Source organism: Vanessa atalanta, chromosome 1, assembly GCF_905147765.1.
Source record: "Vanessa atalanta chromosome 1, ilVanAtal1.2, whole genome shotgun sequence".
Taxonomy (NCBI): domain Eukaryota; kingdom Metazoa; phylum Arthropoda; class Insecta; order Lepidoptera; family Nymphalidae; genus Vanessa; species Vanessa atalanta.
The window spans coordinates 14,352,580-14,365,129 of NC_061871.1; the positions used below are offsets into that span (position 1 = coordinate 14,352,580).

Genomic DNA, 12,550 nt, shown 5'->3' on the forward strand with positions numbered 1-12,550 from the left:
CTGCGCCACTTTGTCGGTAGCGGTCGTTGAACCCTACATTAATCGAACGAGGGTAATTGGTATTAAATCGTAAACAAACTTTTTTTGAGCAATTTGCAAAGTCGATTGAAACTCTAATATTATCAAAAATAAACCATTTGAAGTATCTAGAATTAAAGGATTGTTAACTTGCATTTTACTAAGCCAAACTTGCAGAGACGATTATTTTAATTATTTATTAAGCTACCCTTCAACTTATATATTGACGCATTTAAAATTTTTTTTTTTCTAATATCTAATTACCTATTTCCTAATCCTTTAATATTTTTTTTCTAATTATTTTTTTAATGTCGTTGTCTATTTTTTTGAAGAAGAAATAATACAAATCGAAATAGACTACCATCAAGCAAATTAACGAAACGGTAAAACTTTTACCTCCATTACAAATAAACGAAGCGAATCACAGTAAATAACCCAAATAAAACTGATAAAAATATTATAATAAAACTAACCTAATAATAATTGATTAAACACGTAAATCACCTGAATATATCCTGGATATGCAACACGATTCACAACACTACAACGTGATCACAACACTCGCGCTCGTTAAACGTGCGCACGCGTCAACACACCGGCCCGTTATGTCGCGGCCGGCGCGGGCGCAGCGTGGAAAGCGGACACGCTGCAGAGATTAGTTTAATACAGAAGTGGTAGGTCACCAATTATTTTGATTACATACAAGTTATTATATCTATATAAAACAATCAATAGACCAATACTAATTTAAATTTGTTGTAACTGTCTTAATCATAAAAAACGGAATCTATAAATTTTATAGTGATTTTGATAAACGCCATCGTATGTCGTACATTAAATAATATAACTACAAGTGTTAGTCAACTAGACTATTATAAAATCTAAATAAAAATCTTTAACAGAAAAAAATTATCATAATTATTCATTTGAACGCCACCGCCAAAAAAAATAGCTTATTAATTCCACAGTTCCAAGGTTCTATCCTAATATCTACTATACTATCTATACTAATATCCAATTACTATTAATTATTAATAAGCATAAGTATTTCTGTTAAATTTCATTTTCAGTGTCAACGATACCTTCCTACATACGTTTACATCTCGCGTAGTTATTCTTTGACGTGCGCAGGTTATCAATGAAGATGTGGATTATCGAGCTGTCGATCGAGGGAAAGTGGACGACACGACCTCCGAGAGCTGGGAGGTAGGTTATGGTCATGTCTCCGATACAACGTAATGCAACGCAATGCAACAGTGATATGCAATACAATTATGATACACATATGAATTACTATTAAAATATTAAAAATATTTTAATAGTAATATTATGATACAAATTTACACCTCCAACTGTACTCTCTTATGTAATAGTGCTAATTGAAGGTGGGGCGTTTTATAAGCGCGCCTGAGTTGGTACCACTTACAAATCACATATTCCACTGCCAAAACAATGTTTATTATTGGTATGTTCCGGTTTGAAGGGAGAATGAGTCTGGGTAGGCAGTAGGGACATAACATCTAGTTCCCAAGCTTGGTGATGCATTGCCGATGTAAGGTATGATTAATATTTCTTGCAGCACCGATGTCTCTGGCCGGTGGCGACTACTTACCATCCGGTGGCCCGGAACACCTCAGGCTATTTCTTAAAAAAAATGATACAAAGTATTATTTATGAGGTTACCTAATACGGTTTAATTGAGTTTATTTATCGAGCAGTGCTCGATATGGTTCAGCGAGACTAGGTCCTATCGTCATAAAGCGGTTTCGTTGAAATTAACGATGTAATAAATAATGTCAGTGGAAACAGAATTGGTATGACAGTAATATTTTCTTTACCGGTGATAAAATATCTTTACGCAGGACCATCTAAGTCAACCACTCATCGTTTATTCTAAACAACAATAGGTTAGTAAGTAGCTGTGTTCTCATTTGAAGGATGAATGAGCCAGTGTAATAACCGTCACAAATGAGAACACGACTTGTATCTGTTGCCGTCGACATTGATATTGTAAGGAGTAAAATATCGTATTATTTAACAAAAAATATTTTCGAAATTATTCAGAGGCACAGTTCATATCATTCTTAACTTAAAAATTTCAACAATTTGTCAAGAAATGACTGCAAGTGTTAACACAGAGACCGTCGGGAGACAATTTCCGCATGATTTGTCCAATGCTTTCGTTCAGACGTTGCTCCCGGATATCGCAAACACAAACAAAGGCTATAGATTTTAGTGCCCAAACGAGTTTTTAGAAATCATTTGGCTACACCAGTTGCTGAGTTAGTCAAGTGAGTATGCGGTCCCTAATTTAAGCTGCGTGATCTAAATCACAATCAAAACAAAAGTTATTTAAGGAGGCTTGTCCAGCATAAATCAAACAGCACATCGTTTCAAATACAAAAAGAAAATAATTTATTGTAAGCAAAAACTTTATGATCTGGTAAGGTATGAGATATGCTATTCGCGAAGATATTTTAATCGATCAACAAACAAATGAAATACTTCCATTTTGAATAACGATTTTGATTTCAACAGTAAGATATTTCGAAAACCGATATAATTTGCAAGTGACAGGAAGTATTTCGCCTAACCCCAATCATTTGGTCCGGTCCATCTCATATCCAAGTCACGTAGTTCTCGACCTTGACAATAGCATACAAATCAAGAAGCCCGATGCATCCTGTCTGCCTGTTTATGTATATTTTAGAAGCGGGTCGTCAGGAGAGAAACGAACTTTCATCTCTGAGTTGACGTCACCTCACATGTTTTAAATACGAAGAATTTGTTAAGTCGTTTTATCCGACGAAACTGACAAGAATGGTAAGTAGCTTAAGTACGAAACAGGTGGATCCGTATCGCAAAGTTTTCTTATACATAATTTGTATTTATAAGTTATCTTCTACGTTGCGAGAAACGTCCCATGATAGATGTGATTCTAAGATGTTCATGTTTTAATAGGAGAGAAGATTTCTGCCCAGCAGTGGGACCATTAAAAACTGCATTCTTATATTGTTAAAACAAAACGTGACAATTGAAAAATATATCTTGATTGAATTTAGTTTCGGAGTTCGCAAAGTTAATACATCCTACCTTATTCGTTTCTATAATATGGTTCCACAGTTAATTTTAAATTGGCCTATTAAAATATTTAAAGCTCATGTCAAAGAAACATTGATAAATAAGGCATATTACTCAATACATGATTACATTTAAGATAAAAATGCATGGACTTAGTTTTTGTACCAACAAATCGTCATAGAAATCATTCTAGGCAGGATTTATAATAAAATAATTGTACGTTATTGAGCTTGTAATTAAAGTGGTGGAAAGAGTAACTGGTGAGTTTCTTGCTGGTTCTTTTCAGTAAAATATACGTTCCGAATCGATGATAACTTTACATTTATCCGAAACTTTAACATGATGACCCAAAAGTGCTTTTAGGGCCTACTTGAATAAAGAATATTATCAAATATAAAATGGCTATTTATAAATTAGAAAACTTTTGAAAATGTATAGGTACGAATGAAAATTCTCATAATCATGATGACCTTAATAATTGTATGCAAGAAAGCTGAAAGTTTCTATTTTTGTTGAATCGAAAATGCAATTTCACATCTATCTCTTTGGTCTAGTTGCTAGCTCATAAAACAAGAGATCCAAAGGCCCTGGAATCAAATAGTGATTCAGGTCAATAAAAAGTTACTGTAACAGACATTTTCCATAAGAACTCTTAAAGAACTTATAAATATTAAATCGGATCTATGAAAAGTTATTCGTGTAAGAATTTGAAAGTCGCTTTTTACATCACCTACGCGCCACCAACCTTGGGAACTAAGATGTTATGTCCCTTGTGCCTGTGATTACACTGGCTCACTCACCCTTCTAACCGGAACACAACAATACAGTGTACTGTTATTTGGCGGTAGAATATCTGATCAGTGGGTGGTACCTACCCCGACGGGCGCATATTAGGTTCTTTACCTGAACTCATTTCGATCGTGCAGGGACACCGTCGTACCGGATTATGAGAATGAAGATTTATAGGGAACTGCGTTTGTGCTAACACTTCTATACCATAATACCTATCCCCTGCAGTGCGGCTGGACTCCAATGCTCAGCATGGCCGTTATAGGGTAAAAGAATGCCATGAAATGTAATATCTCAGCTAAAAATTAGAATATCAATATTATCTTGTGGTGGGATTATTCTTTTTTTTAAACGCAGACTAATGGAATAAGTCTTTGCTACAGAAGATGAGAGAAACTGACTCGGACTCACATATTTATAACAGTTTAAATTTGCAACAAAGTAAGAGATGTCTTTCGTTGGCTGTTATCTATATCTGCGTGCGTTATCTCATGAGATATGCAACTTTGTAAGAATGTTTTCCTTAATACAATAACGTATTTAATGATTTTAATAAAGAACTTTCGTTACGAGATGTATATTTATCTGAATACGTATTCACACAACATTACAGATAAAGCTAATTTCACTTGAATTTAGTCCAAGGAAGATTAAAATTTTCATCCGTTTAATCTTTCTTCCTCGCACCTTTGCGAACTCACGTTATAAACGATCCCTTTAAGACATGTAGTTCTTAATTTATCAGATTTTACAACGGCGGACATTCTTTATCGAGAATAGCTCACTGCGAAAGAGATAATTTAACAGTGCACAAATGTGTAGGTACTCAAACACACCTATTCTGTGCACCTGCACTGTGTGTGTTCTCTACATTTCCTCCTTCCAATAATCATATATTATGGATTGGCACTCCAATTCAACTTTAAAAAAATCGGACGTCACACCAATACCCATGTCTGTATTTTACTTATCAGCTGAAATCATTTGTAGCCTAATAACGTCTATCTGCCTGACCCGGGATTAGAATTTAGGACCTTGGTATCCAGCCTATATACACACTAGATACTGACACATAACTTACTCTTAAAAATGATCTGTTATTATTGGAAATTGGAATGTTATCTATTCTCTATTATTCGATTACGTGTATTAGAAGTATGAAAATGTATTTATGTCTGTCACAATACACATCTGTAAATATGCCTACATATATCTTTCGTGTACATTAATCGCATATATTATTAGCACATATACAAACTAACATAATCGGACACGTAATTCTACAACGAACACCTGAATAACTTCAGCGGTTTTTTTATAATGCTTTTTATAATAATCCATTCGTCGGCGTCAGCGTCGACGTTATTGTTATCCAACTGCGACATAGGTAATTGAACAAAAATGTATGACTTAAGCCTGTGGTTACATTAACATTTAACGTATATAATCGCCCGTCAAAAAAACAATGTATTTCTACATTTAGTGGTGGGTTAACTGGTCACAATACATGAAGAAGATAAGTATGTACGTGAGTGTTTTTAATTATGTTATTATGTAATTCAAATTCAAGTGAAAAACTAAACCAAGATTTATAAGAAGATGGTCAATAATTCAAGATCGTCGCCGTTGTTGTATCGACATGGTTCAGGCCGAGATCGCGTTAATGTAGCTTGTGTCTAACGAGGCTTATTGTAAGTGCGTAATTTAACGGTTAAAACCCTTTGATGTGTCGAAAAACCTCTAACGGTGTAACCGTTTAATGCCTAACACCATTAGTAAATTAACGCTTAATAGCTATCTCTGCTTAATATTTTACTTTGAACCCAGGGAAAGCAGTTACACTGTAAAATAACTGCATATGAAATTGATGTTAGATGTTTTTTTTATTGCTACAAATCACAACAATTCGAATTTCAAATAAAATTTCATGCAGCGTGTGCGGAATTATTGAGTCACCTGAAGGCATTGCTTCGGAAATAATACAGATTAAAAATAAAATAATAATTAAATTCTATTTTATTAACTATATAATTCAATGGTTGAAAAAGAGTGACTACTGAGTTTCTTGCCTTTTGTTCTCGGTAAAACCGGTGGTAACTTGAATTGAATCCATTTTTAATTCATTCATTCTTTCTTGGTCCTTGACTTGTTCCTTACCGCGCCTTTCTGGTTTAAGGTCTCCATCAAATTTCAACTCCTTTGTAGGGAGTTTAAGTTGTACGTTAAGTGCTGACAGTCACGTCATTGAGTTTTAAAAATATGCTAACTATTTGTTCGATTAATTATCCAATTATATTTTATTATACAATATATTAAATTAAATTAAAAGTAATTATATAACTTAAAATAATTAAATAAATGTTCTCGTTAATCCACTTTTCTAATACGAATAAAATAAATAAATGTCGTAACAGCAATTTAAAACTTGATACACATACTATTAAAATTATTGTAACACATATTAGTAGCGAGTTATTTGGATTTCCATGTAAAAACTCGTATCGATTTCCGCTTGCGCAAGCGCAGTGCATATAATATGTAACAATTTGCCATTTAATTTTAAAACTACTTCGACTGGACGAATTTTACGTATCATTATAAGATTCTTATTTTACATGAAAGTACACGCTTCAATTTTTATCTAAAATGTAATTTGTATTCAGTTAAATTGAAATAGACTAAAAAATTTTGTAAATACTTTAGGATGAATATATTTCATTAGCGACGCAACCCGGCTTTGCAAGGGTGTAATAAATTAATAAAAAAATGGTATTATATGCATATAATTAAAAATACCTTATAGCACTCAGGAATAATGTGGCTTTCTACCAGTAGTTTTTTTAGATTTGGTTGATTAGATTCGGGGATCACCCTCTACTTATCAACTAATTTTACCAATGTGTATAACACAGACAGACAGAGCTATTTTCGCATTTATAATATTAGCTTAGTATATCAAAGTATATATTTTTTGTAGTTTAAATGTAGTGGCAGCATATTTCTAAACAGGCAGCAGCGATCAAAAGCGTTACAACAGTGGCAGCACTAATATATATTAATAGGGTATTGTACATATATATATATATATCAAAATGTTGATTTCCCTAGTAATTTTTTTAAATTATTTGTTATGCGTTTAGTGGTATATATATTTAATATTATTTCTTAGGCAGTGTGATCCCACGAAAAGTATGGCCAGTATGCTTTATAGCCCGTCGAAATGTCCCACCCACACTTCGCACAATTATACTAATGTCCTTCTGATCAAATTTCGACTCTAATTTAATGGTATCATTAATTTGTTGTCAAACAATACTATGCGATGAAGAGTTGGAAGAATTCGTATATTATTAATACTTTTAAAGAGTGTCGAACGTGTACCTTATAAGAGAATAATTGCTTAAAATTCAAATGGGATAGTTAGTGAAGATATTTTCAAAGATTTGCGGTTACGTCAGTGTATTTCCGCGGAGGCGCCTTGGACGCGCCCACGACACCTAAACTTGGAGACAACCGGTCAAGTGTTGCAACATATTCAATAATTTGACAGATAATTTGATCGCCTCAAAACGTTTGTATTGCACTAGGACGTTAAATGAAACATGTGAATTTATTTGCACAATGACTTATGAACGGTGTTCATTATGATCGGTGAACTGATGATTCTGAATATATTCAAACTTTTTGCGAGTAATTAACATAATAAGAAGTTTGAGTTAACCAGTGTTGGTAATCTCACATAATCATCATAATTATTATTATTATTCGGCAATCGGAAATTGAATATCGAATCTAAAGTACCACTATGTTATCTCCACAAAACCGCGATCGTACTCGTAGCTCAGCTAACTTTGGGTAGGTACTTATTGTAATACTTACCATTTGACAATTCAACAATTTTACAAATCACTAATTGTGACAAGGGACAGTAGTAAAGCGTGTGTTGAAAATCTTATTACTAATAAATTTTATTTTTTTTGCACATATGACCTTCGCAATCAAATAGAACAGTGCTTAATAATATGCGTCGAATGCCAATACTTTAGCTTCACTTTATTATCAAGGAAAAGTAAACGGCAGAGCCGTACTGTAGGTATATAAAATTTAATCACGTCATACCGCAGTTGATATGGATCAGATTGGCGTGGACCTGGTATTAGTTTCATCATTATCATTAAAGTCGATTTTTTACTAAATTTGTTTCGGCGATTGTACTCAAAACTAAGATATTCCTTTTTCCGAAAGATATATTATTATATCAGGTAAATAAAGGTATATATTGTTCGACGATTAATACCTAAATAATGACTGCATTTTAAATTCTATAATTAATTGGACCATTTTCAAACAGCGATACAAAAATGTTCAAATATGATGTAAATTACTTTTGAAGTGAAACATCTTGGGGAAAAACTCATTACGATTAGGTGTTACGTGCGAATGTGAGTATAAATAATATGCTTCAAAGTATGCAGGTAATGACGAGACATCTCTCGTTGAGATATACATAATTTCTTGAAGTTCTTTTTATTAGTTCACTATGTAACTACTACATAACACATTCCAAATTGACTTTTCCTTAAGTGAATTGCGAACCTTTCTTAAAATATATTTTAATTCTTCGACATTTACTCTTCTAAAGGTGCGTATAGCCCATATAAAATTGCTTACAGTATGGGTACAGCTTACAGATATGTTTCCGTCTTTAATAAATTATATATATTTATATACTGAAAATACATTAAACTGTTATTTTCGTAAATGTCTTACTTGTAAAAATAAATATATAAAGTAAATTAATTAATATTTTCTATGTTATCTAAAAAATTCGAAGCTCGGCCGGTCTCCCAATTAGCATGCGAGATGAACTATCAGTGACGCGGTGACGAACAATGCTGCGCCCGCGCAGCTCGATAATCGCCCCCGCGAAAACAACATAACTTTGCGCATTTTATACGCGACAAGGACTAAGTGATGGGAATTTGTATTCGCGCTACGGACATTAAATTTGATGCTAAGGTACAATAGAATCATTTTTTTCGTTGCTAGACAGATGGAAATTTTTTTAGAGATTTAGCTCTTATAAAGATCATTTTATTTATCATTATTTTTAAGCTGACTTAAAAAAAGAGGATAACAATATGTACGTTACTTTACTATTTTTTCATATGAGGCGTACCTCGATAATGTCGTAGTTTTCTCACGATCACTAATTTGGCACAAACATTATTAATAAAATATATTTCATGCGTTATGAAATTAATTTGTTATTTCGCCTATATCAATACCATGCTCACGAGAATAACAAGAGTTCTAATGGAATGTAAATTATAATACATTTTGCATATTTTTCATATTAAATGTAGAAATTTACAAAGTGAAATCGTTTGAAATTTGCAACATTAAAAATGTCCAATATCATTAATGCATCTAAATTTAATTTTTGCTTTGCATAACATCAACGCATTAGCGAGGTCAATTAGATCTTACGAAAATTATAATATCGGTATTGACAAGATTTATGATATTGTAAAACTGGTTATTTCTTCAGATTAGTGTAAAGATGTAATTTTAATCATAGCTTTATTCGTGACAAGATAATGGAGATCTTAACAAAAAATCAAAATCAAAGTTTACAGGTACGTACTTAATTCGAGTAGGCTTTTGCAAATACTTTCGTTTTTCTACCGAAAAGAACCGCTAAGAAAATGAACGAAAACAAATAGCTAAGTCAATAATCCGAGACCAAGGTATTTTCTATAATAAACGCGTGCAGGACTTCATTCAGAACAAGATGACGTTTGCTGACTTTCGATGACGTTTCCTCACGATGTTTTCCTTCACACACGATTTACAAACAGAAATTATGCACGTGTAACCTCAGCGATGCTTGCCCGGGTGTATTCATTGTTCTAACAATTCACTTATTCTAGCAACCGGGCCACCTAGGCTTACACAAATATACTAATGATTTTTATTCAATGTAACTCGTTTTGCTAGAATATAAACTCTATCTCTTAATTACTATTAATTTCAGTTTGATTCTTTACATTTTGAATTGAAAACAAAACAACTTGATTAATAGATATTTTTTATTGCATTGTTGAAACTAATTTTAACATCAAAAACTAAACTATCTACATTTAATTTCTTATGACTGTTTATTTTTTAAGTATCAAATCACATGTCAGAAATAAGAGTTCTCAACATCGACAAGTATTTCTTTGGGACTTCAAGCATTCCTGTCGCCTTTAACTATTTAATTCGGCCTTTTACAAGCCCATAAGAGATAATCTTGGCCTTTGTTCTCGGTCCTTCATAAAGATAATTCCGGTGGCATGCGGGACTTATGAACCTGATGGTTTTAGGAATTTCTTCGGTCCCCATATTATTGATGTATGCATAATAACTTCTTCCTAGTTTTTTCCGGTAACTTCAGCGAATCTCCATTTTATTAGCAAGGTTTGATAGACGCGAGTACAAGTCGTCACAAAAGGTGCTTCCACAGAACTTTGAAAATAAATTGTTATAATTTCAAAAATACTTAAATCATTTTTCTATTTTATATCTTTACTTCTGCATTGTTTTTATATTATACTTAGAAGTATTATGTGCTAATATAACACCCAAATATCTTACATTCATATATCAATATAATAGAAAAATATTTTATAATTAATGACTTCTTCATAAAGCAAGATTATTTTTAGGTCAAGTCATGTTTTCTAAAATTCCGCAATCTATACTTGAGCTGCCACTTAATTCAATCTGTGATTACCAATAATAATCTATCTCATTAGTAAATCCTTTTACTCTGTATCAGAATATATTCTGACATAAATTAATGGAATGAATGATCGCTGAATCTCGTGTAGAAATCAACTAGTATGTCGTTACAAATATGATTTTTTTACTCTTGACAATTATTTTTGTAACAAAATATACAACTCGAATAAAATTTCAACAATAAAATTCAATTTTAAACAATATTGTGTTACAAATAAATTATAAATAAAATTCGAACCATACCGTGCCATAAAAAATAGCCAGTATTTTTTTGTCAGGCGTGTTCGTCAGATTTAAATGGGCCCAAACAGGAAGTTTCCTAAACCTTTTTCTAAGGCGAAGTCGGTTAAAAATAATTTATATAAATTCGTCGTATGGTCCGTTTGGCAATTCAAAAGTACTTTTCAAATTATATTTAAATCCTCCGATTGAGGAAGAAACTTTGTACGGTGGATCTTAGCACTTGCGTAAAGGCTTCTTAAATACTCAAATGCATTTATATTACATCAAAGTACAAACTTATAGCATTAGTTATACCATATAATGGTTAATAAAAAAGTCATAGCAATTCATGCTGGGCGTTAAGTAGGTAGATAACAGAAAGGCTTTGTGATAGGGCGTTAAGCAAGATCGTCTAGATATCACCCACTCATGACATAGGTATATTACACACGGTGCTGCTCGCCAGTTTTGTTACTTGTACTTGGCTGACACGCTACCGCGTGTCTAGATTCCACCTTCAAACAGCAATTCTTAGTATTGTTGTCGGGTATCTGGTCAGTGTTAACCAACTACCCTTCCACTAACCAAGTTTCCAAAGTAAGGTGAGGCATTAACGAATTAAAAATATAATAAAAATGGATACCTATATGAAAATTAAAATATATTTTGTTAGATCAATCGCAAAAACAATTGCAATCAATAAACCAGTGGTTGGTGTTGGTTCGTGCGCGATTTAATAACAACGAGATCGAAACAAAATAATAACAGGAAATAATATTAGAAGTCCGTTGAACAGCGTTTAACGAATTATCTCGATGGGCAACGAGGTGCAGAGACCGTTTACACTGTATCGTTTCCATATCAATATTTGTGTCATTAGACTTACATACGGCACAACGAATAATGTATTCGTTAAATATATTCAAACATACATTACAATTGATGTCCCAATAGTTCGAATCTATCTATTAAGTATTTTCGTGATTTTATTCATTTCTGATATATTTTAAGAAAATACCATTTGATACCAATAAAAAATAATAATAATTTGGTATATTGAATACCAATTAAGTATTTACTAAGTTTGATTTAACAGTTTTTTTCAGAATATATTTGTTATTCCTGAAAAACAATCTTGAAAGTAATATTTCTTACAGATTCATTTGTATCGACCTCATTACAAATTTCGTTTTATGCTGGTTTGATACTGAACGGCACCGATATTGACAACCAGTAAAACTAGTTACTTTTATTTTCAACCATTTGTAAGTTGGTTAGAACGTTACATACAACATACAACATTTGAACCAACTGTGTTTTTGTATAGGCATTTTTAACCAACTTCAAAAAAAGAAGGTTATCAATTCGTCATGTAGGTATGTAACATTGTTAGAATTGATTTAGTTTTCTAAGCATGTGTGGTTAATTTCGTAAGTGTATGTTTGTCCACGAATTTCTCGAAAACTGAAAGTCGTATCGAGATGATCATTTTTAATTTAAGTTAGTTACACTACAACTTAGGGAAAAGTGTAAGTTTTATTAAAATCGGTCCAGTAGTTTCAGATATATAAATAAATTACTCTTAAGAAAATACAGGTAGGTAGTTGTACAGTTATAAATTACTATTTAAATCATATTGATTAGTTGAGTAATA

At 32.4% G+C, this 12,550-nt stretch overlaps 1 protein-coding gene across 4 annotated transcripts in view; it reads right to left on the reverse strand.

Annotated features, from left to right (window-relative positions):
- The window catches only part of LOC125075388, a 127,397-nt gene extending 126,772 nt beyond the window's left edge, over positions 1-625 (reverse strand). For 3 of the 4 annotated variants that reach the window (XM_047687287.1, XM_047687162.1, XM_047687322.1), the window contains exon 1: positions 523-625. The gene's annotated coding sequence lies outside the window, so the exon portion shown is untranslated. Of the gene's footprint in view, positions 1-491 lie in introns of all 4 variants that reach the window. The other variant, XM_047687207.1, reaches the window with a different exon arrangement.
- Positions 626-12,550: the final 11,925 nt, after the last annotated feature.